At 40.3% G+C, this 21,727-nt stretch overlaps 1 protein-coding gene across 2 annotated transcripts in view; it reads right to left on the reverse strand.

Annotated features, from left to right (window-relative positions):
• The window catches only part of PTPRN2 (protein tyrosine phosphatase receptor type N2), a 4,238,418-nt gene that overhangs the window by 2,935,710 nt on the left and 1,280,981 nt on the right, over nucleotides 1-21,727 (reverse strand). The window lies entirely within an intron of this gene.

Here is a 21,727-nt window from a genome sequence, read left to right on the forward strand (position 1 = left end):
ATAGAAATTGTTGAGAGCTTAGATAGGCTCATAGAAAGATAACTATGAGAGTTGTAGAGCTTGGGAACCAGAGAAAGAACCCCCTTGGATTAGGTTGGGTGAAGGCAGGTACATTTCCATTTAGAGGACAGGTGATTGAACAGTTGGGTTTTGAAGTTTTCTGAGTTTGGTATGGTTCTTAGCGTGGAGGGAAGGGAATTCCATTTTTTTGCCTAGTGAGAAAGAGAGGAGAAGTTGGCCAGCAGGACGTTTAGGGTTATGGATAGTAATTAAGTTCTGATTTTCAGATCTGAGAGCTCTGTTGGGTGTATAAGGAGGAAGGATGTTAGTTAGAGCGGGACATTTTGTTGGGTGAAATATGAGTCTATGTGCAGTAGTGAGTTGGAGATAGTCTAGGTAGTTTGGGAGTTCAAGCCAATTCAAGGATTATAGGGTTAGGCAGTGATGGGTGGTATTTTTAGATTTAGAGGCAAATTTAGAGATTTTGTTATAGCAATTTTCTAGTTTACAGGTGATAGAGGAGAACAGGTTGGTTAGAAGAGTGGCTCTGTATAATAAGGAAGGAAGAAGATAAGTTGAGGCCAGAGTTTGCCTGGTAAAGTTGGAGAGAAAGCGAATATTCCTATACAGCATACCTAGCTTTTGGTGGGTTTTCTTAATATTTTGTTGAATATGGATATCAAACTTGAGGTGTTCATCAACAGTAATGCTAAGTACTTTGGCAGAGGGGACCACTTCTATAGGTTTGACTATAGACTTTGAAGTTGTTTTTATTGTAGGAGAGGGTCTTTTTGGGAGGGAATAGTAAAATCTTTGATTTATTTGCATTGAGAGAGAGGTGTTTTTGGCGCATCCAGTTTTCAGTTGTTGAGAAGGAAGTTTGGGTTTTAGTCAGCAATTCAAAGAAGTTTGAGTTAGAGCAGACTAAGGTTGTATCATCTGCGTACTGAATGATTTTAGCATCAGGAATAGCAGTGTGAAAGTTATTGATGAAGATGTTAAAAAGCATTGGCCCAAGGATGGATCCCTGTGTACACCAGTTGGGGTAGGTAGGAAGGAAGAGATGGAGTTCTTCCATTTGACTGCCTGTGATCTGTCTGATAGATAGCTGGAGAACCAGGATAAAGCATTATGTGAGAGATTAAGATTTGAGAGATGACAAGAGAAGGTGCTTGTGGGAAACAGTATCAAAGGATTTAGACAGATCAAGTTAAACAGTAGAAACTAAGTGTCCTGAATCTTGGGCTTGATTGACAGTTTCTAGGAAAGACAGTAGAGCGGTTATTGTGCTATAGCCTTGGTGGAAGCCATGCTGGGTAGGAGTGAGAAGATTGTTTTGGGTCAGGAAAGGCATAAGTTGGAGGTGGATGCATTTTTCTAGGATTTTGGAGATTGGTGAGAGCGAAGCAATGGGGCAAAAGTTTGAGATGCTGGTATTTCTGCCTCCTTTATGAAGAGGAAGTATATAAGCTGTGCGCCAGAGTTTGGGGATGTATGATTCTTTTATGGATCGACTGATAATGATGCTGATTGGGAGAGCAATAGCATCAGCAGCACATTTTAGGAAGCAAGAGGGAATATTGTCGGAAGCATTAGAGCAAGGTTTAAGTTTGGACAAAAGTTTTTTTATAAAGTTAGTGGAGATGGGTTTGAGTTCAAACAGATGAGGTGAGTTACAAGGGGGAGAGTGTAGAGCTGTTGGGTTATTATTGGGAAACGTCTTGGTGAGGGTAGTAATAGTTTCTATGAAAAATTAGTTAAATTCAGAGCCTAGTTCGAGGTCAGATTTACTTGGATCAGGACAGGGATTATTCTTGGAGCCTGGATTGAGGAGTGAGTTTATTGAGTTCCAGAATTGCCTGGGGTTTTTATTGTTATTGGACTGGAGTTTGATATAGTAGGATTTTTTTGTCTTTGGTGATTAGTCGTTTTGCACTGTTGTGAAGCTGTTTATATTGGAGCAAGGTATTGGCCAGTTTATTGTTTTGGTAAAGCTTCTATAGTTTTTCTCTGTGGTGCATAATCTGTTTTGTCTCTTTGGATAGCCAAGGAGCAGTTTTAGTTTTTCTCCTTTTGTTTCTTAGTGGGGCTAATGAGTTTAAAGTATCAAGGAAGACAGAGTTGAAGTATTCTATAGCCTTGTCAAGAGGAAGGATGTTTAGAATTTGCCAGTTCATTTGTTTAAAAGAATTTGAGAAAGTAGTTGGTTGAAGCTATTGAGGTTACGAGTTTGAATGCATTGATGTGGTGTGGGGAGGAGCTAGTTGAGCGATGCATGAAGTCTGGGAGGGGGATTGCTAAAGGTATCAGGAATTGTGCCAGAATTGGTTATTTTATTTGGATCTGAGACTAGGATCCAATCTATAGTGGATCTGGGAGGGTTTATTTTGTTAGGTCAAGAGATGGAGAGGACTATTTGAGTGAAGTTATAGAGGTTAATGTATAGGGAGGGAGAGGGGTAATTGATTTTATTCCAGTCAATATTCACATCACCAAGGATATAAGTTTCAAAGTTAATTTCAGTAGAGGCCAATAGGAGAATATTTTTGAGTGTAGAGATATTGTTACCAGGTGAGATATATAGGGCAATGATGCAGATAATTTTATGTTTATTTAGTTTTAGAATGCCAGCAGTTAGTCCAGTGTTCTGGAATTGAGGAATTGGAATTTGGAGGGGAATTAAGGAGAAGGTTGGAGTAGACTAGGGCACTGCCTCCACCTTTTTTATTTAGTCGGTCATTTCTGAGACAATGAAATAATGGGGTCAGAATTTCAGAGTCGGAGATAAAGGGCTTGAGCCAGGTTTCTGAGATAGCTAAGATATCTGGTTGGTTATGGCTTAACCAAGCTTGAAAATGGTGTCCTTTGTTGTTTAGACTTTGTGTATTAATTGTAAAAATCTTTAGGGTGTTGAGATAGGAAGAAGAGGGTAAGGGATGAGTGTTGTTAATAAAGGATGTAGGACCAGGGTTAGGATAGATATCACCAGCTTGGACTATGTTGTTAAAGGAAATATCCTTTAGCCATTTTGGTCTGCCAGCCATGAGTTTTGGTAGATTGTAGATTGGAGTAGGTGACAGTTTCTTAACTTTAGAGGAGAAGAGTTTAGGGTGTAATAGGTGCAAATGGTTGGGCTGAATGAGAGAAGAGGAGATAGAGTGGAAATTAGAGTAAGAGTGAGGGAGAAGGTGGGTTTGCATGGTAGTTGTCTTTGTAGGTAGTATTCGACAAGCATAGGTGGAATATGAGGTAGCATAGTATAAGGGAAGTAGGAACAGAAAGAGGAGGCTGGGGGACTGAACGGTGTGGTAACTTGAGGACAGCATGTTGGAGCAAAGAGAGAGTGGTATGAGTGGTTAGGAAAATAGAGAAGACTGTGAAAAAGAAAAGGTTTCAAAAGTGATGGAGGTATTCTATAGATATAAGGAAAGAGGAGGGGACTATAATTATTGGGCGGAGTACAGATTATAGAGTTTAAAAAGGAGGGCTATAGGTCTGCGGAGTAATGGGGGGGATATTAGGTTGAGAGGTAATCAGGCTGAGAAGGTGGGGTAAGATAGGAATAAAGCTAGGAGTACTGGGCGGGTGGGAATTGGGGGCTGGGTAGGGGAGCGGAGTGAGCCCGTAGGCAGAACGGATTATGAAAGAACAATAAAGGTGAGTATGGCAGAAAAAGTATCAGCAAAGAGCCGTTTAAAGGCTGTAGCTGGAAGGTATGAGCTAATATTTCCAGCCAGAAAATGAAGGCTGCCTTTACAGAGGGTGGTTTAGCAGGGGGGAGAAGATATTTACAGTCTAAGGATATTAACTCACAACCAACTGTTTGTCAAAAAATAAAACTTGTTGGGATTATAAAGAATATCTAGGATTTGTATTGGTAGATAATGCCGCCTAATGGTAGAAGGAGATATCAAACAGCAGGGATAGTTGGACCCATCTTAGGTTTAAATATATTCTAGGTTAGTGATAACAGGAGGGGGAGAGGGCAAATGGTCTGTGGTAGGCTGCTAGAATGCACACACGGGAGGGCAGACTAACTCTATAGATAGTACATCAAGTCTACATTTAATTAGTATTAAGCAACATACATTTACACAATTTTGTTGGGGGGTCTTCTCAGTAGTCCAGGCAAGCTGGCCAATTCAGGGTGTCTTCAGGTGATGGCCGGAGGTATTCTTTTTGCATTTAAAGCAGGAAGGGAGCACCCGGGATGCATTACTGTAGAGGAGAGGGAGACAACACTGTGTTAGTTAATATTGCAGATGTAGAAAGGAAAGGTAGAAGGTAAGGGATGTTTACAGAAGAAAGGAGGGCGTAACAAAGCACAGTAGTAGAGATAGGCTATGGTTAGATCAGGCTGGAGCAAGTATGTAGAGGAAGACTAGGTTTAGGGGATTAACAATAGAAAACAGCAGACATTAGGCTTTGAACAATACATGTTAGGCAATATAGGCTCCATTAAATGAAATAAAACATTCATTCAGCAGTTCAGCATGCTATCAGTGACCCTAGTCCATTTGAGAAGACAGGGTTATATAGCTGTAGAGCCAAATATAAGCAGCAGAAAGCAAGGGGTAAATGATAAAGTAATACTATAAAATCTTCAAACAGTGCAACATATAGTGCTCAACAGACTAACACAGTAAACTACGATATGTTCATGCTGTGCAATAACTTGTGCTGAACAGTTTTCAAAACAGTGTAGAATCCGTGTGGAGTCCTTATAGACATATGTTGAGCAGAACAGTTTTCAGAACAGTATAAAAGCCGTATGGTGCCCTTATAGATGCAAACGGAAAAGAAAAATAGCTGCTAAGCTGGTAATTAAGCTAAAGGCTCTTAGTAGGACCACTGATCCACATTAAAAAGAGAAATAAAGGCCTTCAAAGATGTACGTTCATTGGCGTCCTTTTAACAGGACATCTGGAGAGCAGACTAGGCCAGCAATGTGCAACAGTCGAGCCCTGTATACTCAGACTAAAGTAATGCAGCTGGCGACAACATAAAAAGAGACCCACTCATCCCAAAAAGCAGCTTACAACTACTAAGCCTGTAATTAACCTAAGCAAAGGGCAAATGACACCGTACAATGCAAGCAGTCAAAAAGTACAGTATATAGAGCAAAACAGTCCCCAAAACCGTGTAGAAGCTGTGCGGAACCCTTATAGTTACAAATGGAAAGAAAAATGGCTGCTAAACTGGATTTTAAGCGGAAAGCTTGAAGTGGGATTGTTATTCCACCTTAAGAGGCAATCCGGCATTCAGCAATGCACTTTGGTTGGCGTCCTTTTAACAGGACATCATTACACCAGGTTTCTGGTCATGACAAGCCAGCAGTATTCAATCAAGCCCCTTGTACCTATACTATATTAATGCAGCATTAGTTAGTGTAGAAAAGAGCCCCACTCTTCCCAAAAAGCAGCTTGCAAAGGTCAAAAACTCATGTAGGTCACAGATAAATGAAGCCGTCAGCATGAGGCCAACAATAACCTTACAACACAGTTACAAACATTGCATTGGAGTGATAGCCATCAGCACAAGGCCATCTATAACCCTAAAATACAGTAACAAGTAAAAACACAGAGTTTAGCACAATAGTTGCTTAGAGGCTTGCAATTGATAGATAGATATGCTGAAAAGACCTACCGGGAGGTGAAATCAAGCAGCCTAAACCGCAGGACCAACACAGAGGAGCTGTGGATGCTCAGGACAGGATTTAAAAATGGTGCCACAGTCCTTAGCAGATAGAAGTAAACTCCAGGGAGGAAACTAGCTAAGGGGGAGGGGGTAGGTGGAGGAAAGGTGGTTGGACTAGAGAGGTAGAAGGTAGGAGGGACAAAAGGGGTGGAAAGTTGGTAGGAAGAAAAGTTCCAGGAGGGGGGGGGGCTTAATAAAGGTGAGTATGGTAGAAAAGTATCAGCAAAGAGCAGTTTAAAGGCTGTAGTTGGAAGGTATGAGATAATATTTCCAGACAGAAAATGAAGGCTGCCTTTACAGAGGGTGGTTTATCAGGGGGGGAGAAGATATTCACAGTCTAAGGATATTAACTCACAACCGTTTGTGAAAAAATAAAACTTGTTGGGATTATAAAGAATGTCTAGGATTTGTATTAGTAGATGCTGCCACCTAATGGTAGAAGGAGATGGCAAACAGCAGGGATAACTGGACCCATTTTAGGTTTAAATATATTCTAGGTTAGTGATGATAGGAGAGGGAGAGGGCAAACGGTCTGCAGTAGGCTGTTAGAACGTGCACACGGGAGGGCAGACTAACTCTATAGATAGTATATCAAGTCTACATTTAATTAGTAAAAAGCACCAAAATGAACACTGCACAGCAAGGATTAACGTGGAAGCATTCAAACTAAATAATAAGTAAAAAACAAGTAGCATGAACAGTCCACGCTCAGGCAGGCTATGACTTCTCTTATAATAAGACTGCAATAAAATTATGGCAAAATTCAAACGACACTTCGAGCTAGAAAAAGTTCATTTATTACAGATAGGTAAGCGCTTTTACTTGGAGATTCATCAGACCATGGTTTAAATGGATTAAATATTCGAATGTTCGTAAAAAATGATTAAACAAAAAAAAAAAGAAAACGTAAAGGGTGTAGACAAGGGGGCAAGCCCCCCTGTACCCCCCACACACCCCTCTACTTAAATATACCAACCCCGAGATCATGCTACAGCGTAGGAAAGGGAAATGTTCCCTTTCCTGTGCTTAACTCCGTTAAAGTGCGTTCTCGAAGTTGGTATATTTAAGTAGGGGGGGTGTGGGGTGCAGTTACTTTTGTTTATTTTCTTTTTTTTTTTTTTTTTTTACATTTTCGAAGTTTTAGTACTTCGATCATATGGTGTCAACCATATGGTATTCGAAGTACTGAAACTTCGATAATGTAATATGTAACCGAAAATAAGAGCTCAAATGAAAGTACACAGGACCATCTCAGAACAAAGAAACATCATGCAGAAAGATTGTTGGAGCAAATGTTATAGGAAATAATGACAATAAGGCTCACACTGTTTTAGACAGCAGAAAATGTTTTTACTGTCTTATGAAAAAAGTGGATGTGAGGAGGATGTAGGGAATTTAACAAGCAACATAAAGAATGTAATGAGGTAGTCATATCATTACTAATAATGCCTAGAACATTACTGAAGTATGTGAATACGCTAAAGTGAAACAAGGCACCAAGACCAGACAGAGTAGGAAATGAAGGATATATGGATAAAGTGAAGAACTGGTGAGAATGTTGTCATATTTAGGAGTTATATTCAAGATCTAATCAGCATACATGAATGAAATGTATTCTAGGGATGTGTTCAATTCATGAGAGATATAACTTTGAGATTATGTTCGGTCAGATCTGATTATCTAAACATGGTCTGACACCAAGGTGACCTATATGTGTGATACGTGAAGAAAGTTGAACACCTCCTTCACGTTTTATTGAAATGCCTATACTATAGGAAGATTAAAGATAAATTGCTGGTAGATCTATCTGGTGTGAATTATAAGGCTGTGATGTTGCCTTGAAGGAAATAAATGACAGTTATTTCTTTTTCTATCAAAGAGATGCAATCCATGAACATAATTGCCGCCATGTTAAAACTGAGGCAGAAGCTGAGGAAAAATATTTTACTTGTGACTTATTTACTGGCTAATATATCCATAATTTTGGGGATCTGTAGAGCGCAATCTTGTGAAATGTATAATGGAATCCATGTGAATGGCATGTCTTTGTTATCCACTTATTATTCAGATTAACACAAATCTGTTACAATCAATGAATTGTAATAAAATGAAACTGACCATCCTCACAATTATCTTATCTAAAAATATAACATCTGCAATTATGGTTGGAGATATTGTACCTAAAACTAGCTATGTAAGTGCCCCAAACCTCACATTGTAAAAGAGTTCCAGCCATATAAACAAGCTTCCTAAGTTTATGCCCAAATGCTATTGAGTAAACATGCATCAGTCAAGTCAACACGGTAACATATATATGGATGGTTTAGCTCTCTAGATGGCATTAGTCCAGAACCTATCAATTAAAAAACAGCCTAAATACGGGTCAAAGGACTTACAAGGCAACTGAGCTTCAAGGCAATGTTCGCCTTGCCAGTACCCACCATTAGTCCATGCCTCTCATTTCAAGGATGGCCGAGCCTATCATACCAAGTGGGAATTTGGGAACACCCATACAGTTGTCCAGCTCCATTTTAAATGCAAACAGTTAGCCACACTGCTTAACTTGGAGAGGGATTTTGTTCCAAAGAAGGTGTGGGTGCTGCATGAAAAGTATCTCCCTATTTTCCTTAGTCTTATTTATTTGTAGGAGTAGATTTAGATCTCTGGCCCAGGTTTTCACCTTTTTTGAGTTATAAGCTTGGGCTACTGGATCTGTTACAGCCCTATAAGCTAGACACAGGTCTTATGTATGGAGTGTATAAAAAAACTGAGTAAATGGATAAAGCCTTCAGTCTATCTTTATAACTCAGATCTTTTAGGCCCCTGATCTTTTTTAGTTACAAACATCTGGGGTGTTTCCAATTGCTTAACATGATTAGTAAGGTACAACCAAAGGGGACGTTGTTGTCAATGATGGTTTTAATCAAAACAGAGTACAATGAGGTGATGATTTCTTTTGATCTGGAAGTAATACCTTTTGCTATGAGCTGTGTAAGGTAAAAGGATTTCCTAACCACCTTTGCAATGTGATGATCAAATGTCAGAGAGGTGTCCATACATGTGCCCATGTCTCTTACAACATTTTCATTTTGAAGTGGTGTGTTAAATATGGAATAGGCATGAACTAGGAGGTGCTTACCAAAAGCTACAATGTTGCACTTTTTGGCATTTAGCTTGAGCCAGTTTCCACTACACCAGCTACTGACAAGTGGAAGCTCATGATGGAGCTTCTAGCAGAGGGAGACTTGTCCATGGCTCCAAGGTTGCAGTCATCCACAAACTTTGTTAACCAAAAAACATTATTTGATAAGCGGAAATCTGAGAAGTAGATTTCAAACAGCAGAGGTCCCCACAGATCACTGGAGAACTACAGTGGTCACGCTGATGTTCTCAGAGAATGTACCTGCTTCTCTTACTGTTTGGGTCCTGTCTTTCAGCCAGTCAGCAAACAGTTCTAGATATCAGTGTATGTCATCATATATTGATCCTACAAAGTAAAATATGCACCTACCTGCAATACCAGATGAACAACTACCAAGGTATTGCTTACCATCTATAACCCTAAGTGCCCCCCATCACAGAAGCCACCCTGGGTTATGTTCATAAAGAACTATATCATAAGCAAGAAAAGCAGGGCTTTCCAGTAGCCTTAATAACATTAAAGAATAGTGATTAAATGTGATAGCACCTGGATGGTCATGCTACCTGACTCAGAAAGCCATCACAGTGAATCACACAAAGAACACAACCATTCTACTATCAGGATGTTTCAGTAAACAAAAGCTCTACAAAGCAGTAAGGGCAAAGAAGTCAGTATGAAAGTGGCTGTAGGATCCTGGTGATTTGTTATATTGTGCTCTGATGAAATAAAGGGTTGAAATTAAAGGATAAAGTGTCTGAGCCATATATTCAACATCTTGTTATATTTGATTAGTGACTGGAGTCATGGTAGTAATTGTTGTTCTTAGATGGCAAATCAGAGACAAATTTATTAGCATTCCATTGTAACATGTAATAATTTTTTTTTGCCTGCTGCATTACTTGCTAATAATGTTGAATATGTAGTAAGCAGTTTGATACAGACAAGGCTAGGCCCTTCTCCTTTTGGAGAGGGTAAAACTTCATAGGTTCATAGGTAGGTATTAGGCTATTGGCCCTAGGACCTATATAAGCCTAGCCAAAAAGGTACCCTGGCTTTCGCCACCCAAGATCCAGAGAACACTTTTAATAACACAGGTAGCAGCAACTTAAGGTGAGCCAGCAGCTTTGATCATTACTTCCTGGAGAGTTTTCTGTAACTTAGAAAGTGGAATGATTCTAAGAATGATATTGTTTCACTGTTGATTTGAAAGCTAGAACCTTTGGACTACTTTACAGTGGTGTAGTGGTCTTCGAATTTCTAGCATGTTGTTTTGTTGTTGTGCATTTACCTGTTTGCTGATGTGAAATTTACCCAATAACAGCTCCGTGTAAAGCATGTTAGTTACCATTAACACGTCTTTCGGATCCCATGCTGTTTAGAGTTCTATCCATCAAGAACAGATTTGCAGATGTTAATTTTTGGTCATTTTTAAGAAGGCTATTATCCACTTCAGAAAGTACTAAATTTTTATTTGACACACTTGCTTCAGACAAATGTATAGTGTAAGGAATTCAGAGAGGAACTGTTTGGTGTTGTGAGGTTTTGCTACTTGACTTCACCAAGTTTCTCTGGCTCAACCAGAGGTCTCTATCTGGCATCTCTCAGTTCCTTGAAACTTGATGCAGGTTCGACCCCTGCATTGCCAAACATATATCAACAATATGAAGCTAAGTCATAAAATCACAGCATATAAAATCCCCCCCCCAAAAAAATGCGCACTTTTTTCATCTGCTTTTACTGTATTTGTGTTTCTTCCTACTTTATTTTGCTTTTGCGTCATCTTAAAAGTACTCAATTGTATTTATTACTGCTTGGTGTAACTATCATTCTAAGCCTTTTGGTTTAAGCACTTGGGCTTCAAACCAGTTCTTTTACATTAAGAATGTTTGTGGTCTGCACTGTTGTGGCAGGACAGGTAGCTTACATCCTTCTAAGTTGGGAACTGCTGATTGAGGGCTCAGTGTCTGTTATTCTAAAAGCGTATTAGTTCTGGTTTAAGCACTTGGGCTTCAGGCCAGTTATTTTACATTAAGAAGGTTCGTGGTCTGCACTCTTGTGGGAGGAGAGGCAGGACTCTGCCCTTCTGAGCTGGGAATTTTTGGTTAAAGGCTTATAGTGCCTGCATATTTGAACTGTTTCTTACTGAAATTGGTGCGTCTTGTTTGCTGTAGCATAGACTAGATTCAGGCCTGCTGATTCTAGCTTTGTTTGCATAACTTGAGCACTTATCCAGGCCTCCTTAAAAGTATTCAATTGCAATTATTACTACTTGGTAGTAACCTGATTAAAGTGTAGCTATCATTCTAAGCCTTTTGGTTTAAGCACTTGGGCTTCAGACCAGTTGTTTTACATTAAGAAGGTTTGTGGTCTGCACTGTTGTGGCAGGACAGGTAGCTTACATCCTTTTAAGTTGGGAACTGCTGATTGAGGGCTCAGTGTCTGCTATTCTAAAAGTGTATTAGTTCTGGTTTAAGCACTTGGGCTTCAGGCCAATTATTTTACATTAAGAAGGTTCATGGTCTGCACTCTTGAGGGAGGAGAGGCTGGAATCTGCCCTTCTGAGCTGGGAATTTCTGGTTAAAGGCTTATAGTGCCTGCATATTTGAACTGTTTCTTACTGAAATTGGTGCGCCTTGTTTGCTGTAGCATAGACTAGATCCAGGCCTGCTGAATCTCACTTTGTTTGTATAACTTGAGCACTAATCCAGCCCTTCTTTTTTGGAGAAGGTTCCCCTACACCCCAGTGGCAGGAGTGTGCAGTTAGAACTTGACTGATTGAAGACTACAGGAACAGGGCTCAGGTTTGAGATTTTTTTACTGGTTAATTGGGTAATTTGTTTAAAAGCCTTTTCTGATTGCTTGTAGTCATAGAAAGCTGTTTTAAGTGTATTTTTACTGTTTGTAGTCATTTAAAGCTGTTTTAAGTTTATTTTTACTGTTTTTGCCTTATCTTTTCAAAAAAAAATTGTCCTTGTTTCCCACCTTGCTAAGCTAGTATAGTCCAGTTTTCAGGCTAGTGCTGAATTTAGGGCTGTTACAATTTTCTGAGTTACCCATACCTTACTTGGATAGAGGAAGGTTTCTCTGTTCACCTGTAAGAGAGGGAGCTTTGAGTAGCCATCTGTCCCTGGAGGACTGGTTCCAGCCCAGAAGTTAGTAATTTGTGGGCCATTTTGGGCTAATTTCTATCTCTTTCATTTCCCTACTGTAAAAACCGCGTTTGCAAGGTTTTGCACATCCGGGCAGCACCGGTTAGCTAAGGCTAAATTTATCCTGGCTCCACCAAGTCTCCTCTTCAGTTTTTCCCTTGAAATTAGTCTAACTCTCAACCTAAGCACTTAAAAAGCATCCTACAGTCCAGCACTTGCTCAGACCTAATAGCAAGCACTAATATACCCTGACACTTGATTGCCCAGCAGAGCAAGGCTCATTATTCACCCCTCATCAACCAAGTGACTAAGCAGCTCACCCTACTATTCAGACATGACCAAAGGGCAATTTCAGATATACTCTCCAGTCCAGCTGTTGAACCTGGGTATCCTGAGGCAAAGTTACAACTGCCTCTTGTACACAGACAACCTTCTCCTACTACCACAAATCATTAACATATACGAGAGATGCAATTATATAGCTAAATTGGAGGCTAAGCTCTCTCCACCCAAGACTGGAACAAGCAGTCATGAAGCGAAGGTTAACACTTGCACCACACATACAGCCTCACATAGACATACTAAACCAGCACTGGCAAAAAATACACATAAATACACAAAATCATACTCAGAGGCTCTAAATAAAAACCTGCAAAAGCATCACAGACCTCCAAAGCAGACACCCAACAAACCTGCACCTCCCGTCACAAACCAGACAACACATAAAACACAAAATCAGTGTGCCGCACAATCACAGCCCTTAAGGCAAAATAACATACCTAACACACTAGTAATAGGCGACTCTATAGTCAGGCACAGTGATGTCCCACTCACTAGGCTGGACAAGGAGTAGGTTACTGTTAGCTGCCTGTCGGGAACCAGAATCCGCCACATAACACAAGCACTCAGGTCACTCCAGAACAAGTACAAATATGACTCTGTCATTGTTCATGTTGGTGTGAATGACCTGAGACGTACCTCCCTAGACTACATAAAAAGAGACATGGAAGAGCTCTCTGATCATGTAGCCTAGGCGGATATGACCCTGACCCTGAGTAGCATCCTGCCCTCACCAAGAATGATAAAAAAATGAAAGTTATGCTACTCAACGCCATGAGTTTAAATTTCAAAATGCATGCGCTTGAAGCACTCCTCAGTATGGAGAATGTCGACATCTGCGCAGTAACTGAAACCTGGTTCAAGGCTCCACACAGCACCCCAGCACTACCGGGCTACAACTCATACCACACATTTTGGCCACAGAACATAGACCAAAACACAAAAGGGGGGGGTGTATCCATATTCATCAAGGATACCTACACCTCCAGGTTAGTGGCGCAGCATGATACCTCAGAGATCATCCATGTGCAACTAACATCAGGCAAATCTGCAATGCAAATTATGGCTTGCTACAGATAACCCTCCATGACCCAGAACCACCACTCTGCCTTTTTGGAGACACTGGAAAACATGAAGGTCCTACCGAATACCCTGATATTGGGCAATTTCAATTACCCTACCGTTAACTGGGAAAACTACTCAAGTACAAACTCCCAGGTCTAGTGCTTCCTGGAATTTATCAACTCAAATGCCCTGGATCAGCTGGTAAACTTCCCTACCAGAGGTGAAAACATATTGGACCTGGTCATCACCAACATGGGCGAGAGGTGTTCCACACCAGAGGTCAACCCATCACTGGTTAGATCAGACCATAAACTAATCACTCTGGATGTCCACACCCCACCACCACCTCCAACTAAGGAAACCACAGTAAAAACTTTTCTAAAGCAAACTTCACCTTACTTAAGACAGAGGTGGTAAGTTTTACAGCCTCCATGCTAAAGGATAATGCTGCCCAAGATGCAGAAACCTTTACAAATGCACTCTATGACCACCTACAAGGATGCATGGATCATGCCATCCCTAGCAAAACCAAGACTCACTCCCCTAAGAGCCTGTGGAAAATACGGCCCAGACCACAGAATCCTTTATAAACGCATTCTATGAACACCTTCAGGAATGCATGGATCATGCGATCCCAAATAAAACCAAGACCCAATCCTCCAAAGGCAGACGTCCTGTCTGGTGGACCCCAGCCATAAACAAACTATACAATAGAAGGAGGAAGCTACTAAATGATAGAGCAAAATCCCAAAAAGGGAAGGCATCACTGATCAGTATTAGCAAAAAACTACGGGCACTCATAAAATTGTCTAAGGCCAGCTTCGAGAGAAAAATTGCACAGGACACTAAGGATAATCACAAGGCTTTCTTTAGTTATGTTAGGAACCTGGGTGGTAATTCCCAGATATGCTCAGAATTAGTCCTAAATGACAAAAATACACTGAACCCACAGACATTGCCAACATCCTAGCTGACAGGTTCAGCGCAAACTTCTCCCCACCAAAAGGGCAAATATCTATCCCAGCAGAGTGCTGCCCCTGACATCTCAGATGCACAGGTAACAGCTGCACTCTCCAAAGCAAAAAACACAGCATCAATGGGACCAGACGGTGTCCCGGCTGCGTCCTACATGAACTTCAAGAAGAGCTAAACCCAAACATAAAACTACTGTTCAATCTCAGCCTTACTACAGGATATATGCCCAAAGAGTGGCGTACAGCAACAGTGGTCCCTCTCCATAAAGGTGGTGCCTCAACAGATCCTGGAAACTATCGCCCCATAAGCCTGACTAGCTTGGTCTGCAAAGCTATGGAAAGGATCATCATGGACCTCATAAATAAAGATATTGGGGACCTACAGACACTGGATCCTACCCAGTTCAGCTTTGTTAAGGGCAGATCCTGCCTCTTAAACCTGGTTGATTTCTTTGAAACAGTCACCAAGGCATTGACGAGGGGAAGGTGGTCCACACAGCCTACCTGGACCTCGCAAAAGCCTTCGATACAATACCCCACTCGGGCATTAAAGATAAGCTCACCAGCTTAAATATAAACCCCTATGTCACTAGATGGATTGCAAACTGACTCAAGGACAGAACCCACATGGTTAGTATTGCTGGAGCCATGTCAGACTCCAAACCAGTTACAAGTGGTGTCCCACAAGGCTCAGTCCTGGGACCTCTCTTGTTCAGTATATATTTCTCGGAGGTACAGGCCAACACAGAAGGACTGTGGCTGACCAAGTTCACAGATGACTGCAAACTGGGCGCCATAATCGATTCTCCAGCCGACACAAGCATCCTCCAAAAGGGCCTCATAGAAACAGACAACTGGTGCCAGAGCCATGGCCTCAAGCTAAATGCCAAAAAGTGTATAGTCATCCCTTTGGCAAAACAAAATGCCCACAAATTACCACATAGGTGGTAATCCATTAAGTACAGAAGAAGTAATTAGGGACCTGGGGACCCAAGTTGATAGCAATCTCTCATTTGACAACCACGTGGCCAAAGTGGTTAGAAAAACATTTTATATAGCCCACCTAATCATGAAGGGATTCACATCTAAATCAGGGGAGGTCATCGTGCCTCTTACTCATCCCTCATCAGGCCCATAATTGAGTACAATGCCCCTTTTGGGATGTACCTTACCAGACACCTGCAGCAACTGGAAAGACCCCAAAAGTACCTCACCAAGAGGATCAAAGGGCTCAAACAGATGCCATATGCTGCCCGGTTAAAGAAACTCCAGCTCTACTCAGTGGCATACCACCTGTTCAGAGGCGATCTGTGCCTGACGTATAAAGACATGTCCAACCCAGAATTAATGGACATGCTGCACCTCAGAAAATCCCATCGAGCTACGTGCTCGAGAGACTTGAACCTCAGCACTGAAATAAATAGGACATGCTGGAGGGACAGATTCATAACCCAGAGGCTCCCTTCACTCTGGAATAAAATCCCAGTCCAGGTTAAGCAGAGTCCCTCATTGACTCTCTTCAAGAGGAATCTTGATGAGTGGATGGGAGATCATAGGTTTATCCCGGGTATCACTTCTGTGTCACTGTTAGACAGAGGCACAGTATACTAACCTCGAAAAAGGGCATAGCAAAATAAATTTAAAATGGGTGGCGAAAGCCAAACACATTCTGGCTAGGCTTATAAATGCCCTAGGGCAGATAGCCTAGTATGAACCTATGAACCTAAGAGAAGGAAACCAGTCTGGTGGACCCTTGCCATAAACAGGCTATACAATAGAAGGAGGACATTAGTTCAGAAAAAAAGCAAATCCCAAGAAGGAAAGACATCCCTGATCAGTATCAGTAAGAAATTAAGGTCCACCATAAAATCCTCCAAGGCTAACTTCGAAAGAAAAATAGCCAAGGATTCGAAAGATAACCACAAAGCCTTCTCTAGCTATGTCAAGAATCTAAGTGGCAACTCGCAGATATGCTCTTAGCTAGTGAAAAATAGCACAAAATATACTGAACCCACTGATATTGCCAACATCCTGGCAGATAGATTCAGTGCAAACTTCACCCCCCTCTCACCCCCAAAAGGGCCCACAACAATACCAGAAAAGTGTAGTGTCCTGGAAATCACAGACGCACAGACGAAAACAGCCCTTTCAAAAGCCAAAAGCATAGCGTCAATGGGGCCAGATGGTGTCCCAGGCTGCGTCTTGCACGAACTACAGAACAAACTAACCCCCCCACCTAACTACACTGTTCAACCTCAGCCTCTCCACAGGCTACGTGCCCTTAGAATGGTGCACAACAACAGTTATTCCGCTCCACAAAGGAGGGGCCACAACTGACCCTGGTAACTATGGCCCCATAAGCCTGACTAGCCTGGTCTGCAAGGCTATGGAGCGCATCATCATGGAACTCATTAACAAAGACATTGGGAACGTCCAAACACTTGACCCAGCCCAGTTCGGCTTTGTTAAGGGCAGATCATGCCTACTAAACCTGGTTGACTTCTTCGAGACAGTCACCAAGGCCATAGATGAGGGGAAGGTAGTTCACACAGCCTACCTTGATCTCCCTAAGGCTTTTGACACCATTCCCCACTCGGGAATTATAGAAAAACTCACCAGCCTGAACATAAACCCCTACGTCTCGAGATGGGTTTCCAACTGGCTTACAGACAGAACTCACACAGTAAGAATAGCGGGCTCCAGGTCCGACTCTAAACCAGTCACAAGTGGTGTCCCACAAAGCTCGGTCCTGGGACCCCTACTGTTTGGCATATACTTCTCAGAAGTACAGGCAAACACATGAGGACTATGGCTAACCATGTTCGCCAATGACTGCAAACTGGGAGCCATATAACTGACTCTCCGGCTGACACAGACATTCTGCAAAAGGGCCTTACTGAGATGGACACCTGATGTCAAAGTCATGGTCTCAAGCTAAATGCCAAAAAATGCATAGTCATCCCGTTTGGGAAAAACAAAACACCCATGAATTACCATATAGGTGGCAGCCCCCTTAATACAGAAGAGGTAATAAGAGATCTTGGGACCCAGGAAGATAGTAATCTCTCCTTTGACAATCATATTGCCAAAGTAGTTAGGAAATCCTTCTATGTAGCCCATCTAATTACTAAAGGGTTCGCATCTAGAAATAAAGAGGTTATAGTGCCACTCTACTCATCACTCATCAGACCCATCACAGAGTACAATGCCCCATTTGGGATGTACCTCGCAAGACACTTCCAACAGCTGGAAAGACCACAAAAGTACCTCACCAAGAGGATTACTGGTCTCAAACATATGTCCTATGCAGCCCGACTGGAAAAACTCCAGCTGTACTCAGTGGCATATCGCTTACTCAGAGGTGATCTATGCCTGACTTACAAAGCCATGTCCAAATCAAAATTGATGGACATGTTCCACCTAAAGAAATCCATGTCACTGTGAGCCACTCGCTCTAGTGAGCTAAACCTCACCACAACAATAAATAGAACATGCTGGAGGGATAGATTCCTGTCACAGAGACTCCCCATGCTTTGGAACAAAATTCCAAACTACATTACGCAGAGCCCCTCACTAACACTCTTCAAGAGAAACCTTGATGAGTGGATGGGTAACAGAAAATACACCCCTGGGATCACTTCATTGGCTCTTCTTGACAGAGGCTCAGTTAATTAATCAATGGGGCAGCGAAAGCTGACACACTCTGGCTAGGCTTATAAATGCCCTCGGGCAAATAGCCTAGTATCTACCTATGAACCTATGTATTTTGCCTAAAATATTTGATTCTTCAGGATTCTAAAAAAAACCTGCAAGAGCTGCTCACAAGCAATTTTACAAAGTAATGGCTGCCTGAAATGAAATAATTCTATGCATTAATCATAGGAGGGGCAGCAGTAGTAAGCTTTTCATAACATGGGAGGTACAACTTAACTAGTACTTGTGTAGATAAGCAAACTGATTGCCTCAGATTATCAATGTTTTCTGTAAAGCAATGCTTCATTTGATTTACGAAATAGATTTAAAACTCTTTACCATAATGTCAAAGAATCAGGCTTACATAGGGAAGCTGCAGTTCTTTCCTGCCTTTTACTATTTATTTATTTACCAATTTACTTGACTTAAAAGATATTCTTAACTGTGTTTCTGATCTCTATGCACAAAGCACTTGGGAAAAGGTCATTATGTCAGTTTTTTTCATCATGTCTGTATACAAAAAAGCTATATTACTTCTCAACTGTCACTGCTATAGATGGTCCTAAAGGTTATATACAGCAGAAATGGATGTTTCTTTTTAATGCAATATTTTATGTATGTCAACAGCCTTGGTGCAAGCAAATGTTTATTTCATCTAATAAAATAAACTCTATTGTACTCTACAGTACATTTATTTCACTGTATTTGACTTTATCCATTACTTCTTCTCAAACCATGGAAGATCAGTTCATGTGTGTGTGTGTGTGTGTGTGTGTGTGTGTGTGTGTGTGTGTGTGTGTGTGTGTGTGTGTGTGTGTGTGTGTGTGTGTGTGTGTGTGTGTGTGTGTCTCTCTGTTGTGTGCACATGCTGCAGAATGCGCATGTGAATGTGCACATGCACATTCTACTGCATGCGAGCATGCACACACAAGGATTGTGCAGTCACTAGAAGTCATACAAAATATCCTGCAAAATGCAATACGTTTTGCAGTAGGTAGTATACATGCTACAATCAAAATGAAATGTGTGGGATTTTTTATGGGCAAAACAACATTATTACCATTAATTATTCTTCATTTTTACTAGCAATGTACAGAAGCACATTATTATCATTCATAACTGTGACAGGCTGTTTATGGTATCCTGCTACCAAACAGCATTCAGGGTAGCCACAAATAGTTTAACCAAATTGCCAAAAAGGATGTCCTTCGCTATTATCCAAGAAAAAAAAATAATTAATGCCCTTTGTGAAACTTTGGCCACTGTGAATTAAGCAGGTCAACAGGGTCAGTAGTGCTAGTGTTATGGCTGAGAAAAGCACACAAACTACACAGAAGATGGTCAGCTGAACTCTTGAATTTCAGCTTGTATGGACAGCTTTGTCAATGCTAGCTCATAAATACACCAGGGTACAGAAAGGGTATAAACAGGGTATTGCATGCAGAGTCATTTCATCACATTGCTCAAAATGAATGAGTGAGAGAAGAAAAGAAGTAAATGTGCATGGGTTTGTACATGTATGCATGAACAAGTGAGTGTGTGTCGATGCATGTGTGTGTGTGCATGCTTATACACGTATATGGGTTGTAAGTAACCCATCAAAATGAACTTTCCTCAAACCCTGTCTTTTAAAAAAGTACAAAATCTACATTTAACTGTTTCTTTGGAGGGATGCAACGCTCCCTACATCCCCCACACATATATACTAATTCCAGGACTGCATAAAACTGAGGAAAAAGTGAAATTGCTTTACCCCTGTATTCTAATATTTCACCACTGTCAGCACTCTGCTAACATACTCTCCCATCAATGTATGTATTATTTGATATCTTTAATTCAAAAATGCACTCAGTGAGCATTCACTTCAATGACAACATAGGGATCCAAAACACACATCCATAAATATATATATATATATATATATATATATACACACACACACACACACACACACACACACACACATAATGTGTGTGTATGCATGTGTGTCTGTAGATATATATATATATATATGTATATATATATATATATATATATATATATATATATATATAGATATATACATATATGTGTAAAAGTATATATATATATATATATATATATATATATATGTATCTATATATATATATATATATATATATATATATATATATACACGTCCATAATACATTGAAAGAAACAAAACACTGAATGGCAAGTGATCCAACATAATTGTTTGTTCACCAGCCAATCAAACAACTAAAAAAAAAGTTAAATATTTTTTGAAAGGACGGTAAGACCTCTGCATCATCCACACCCCATGTTAATTCTATATAACACTCCAAGATTGCACTACATTGGGGAAAGGGAAAAATTCCTCAACCCACACGGTATCTTACACATTTAAAAAGTTGATATGTGTGAGATCAGCTGATTTTCAATCACACAAACAATCTTTTTTGGGGTTAACAAAATTAACAGCAGCAAAAAATCACCAGGTGCAGGTATACAGATTCCTCCAAGGTAGCAAAAACAATCAAAGGTACAAAACATGCAGAGAAATCTAAGAGCACAGCTTAAAAAATAGATAAAACTTTAATTATACAAGCAGGTAAGTGCTTTCATGTCTCAAAGGATGCTTCATCAGATCATAAAAGATAACATAAACACATTGCTTAAATACACAACTTGAAACAACGACAGGATTCTCAGATCCACAGGTTTTTAGTAGATCTGATCAATAATAACTCTTGTCCTGACAAATTAGAGGGGCCTGTCTTCTATTCTTTTAATGTTAATAAAATTTGTGAAATCATAAAAGAACTGACACATTCTGACAGCAGATGACATGATTAAAGAAATGGTGTGGGGCACCCAAGTTCTGTTTTAAGAAACGGAAATCTTTGAAATGCCTTTTATGTTATAAAGGTAACTATGCTTCATGTGTTGTTTCACAACATTCAGGGACCTATAGTTGTAAGAACTGCAGTGTATGTAAATATATAGATCAGGAGAGACTTTTTATTCATCCTACTACCAAGAAAGTTTATACTGTTTCTTTTTATGCTGATTGTATGAGTAAGAATCTAATGTACTTAGCTAAGTGCCAAGCCTGCCCTGTCTTTTATGTGGACAAGACCAATCATTTCCTTCCTGAACTTATATGTGAACATCTTTGTGAAATGTGTAAATTAGATAGGAATAATGCACTAGCTAAGCATATATCATGTCAAGTGTCTAGTCATACTTTTACGTTTTTAGTGCTGCAACTGATTTCAGAGAGTATGAGAATGGGATCTTGTTAATAAAACAGAGGAATGTGAAGTGACATGGATTATTTTGCTTCAAGCAGATAAGTGATATGGTCTGAAAGAGACTGCACCTTTAAAACCACAAGTGAAGTCACATGACCTGTTCAAATAGCTTTGAAAGCCACTTTGTTTCAAGTTGTATATTTAAGCAGTGTGCTTGTGTTATTTTTTGTGGTGTGATAAAGCATTCTTTGAGATGTGAAAGCACTTACCTACTTGTACAATTAAAGTTTTATCTTTTTTTAAGCCATGCTCTTGGATTTCTCTGTATGTTTTTTACCTTTAATAAAATTAACTTTCAGTCATCTCTCTATAAGGCACGTATAAATATAATTATACATATACATGTATATATATATATATATATATATATATATA

The sequence above is a fragment of the Protopterus annectens genome, chromosome 2.part1, assembly GCF_019279795.1.
Source record: "Protopterus annectens isolate FY-2018-M chromosome 2.part1, PAN1.0, whole genome shotgun sequence".
Lineage (NCBI taxonomy): Eukaryota > Metazoa > Chordata > Ceratodontiformes > Protopteridae > Protopterus > Protopterus annectens.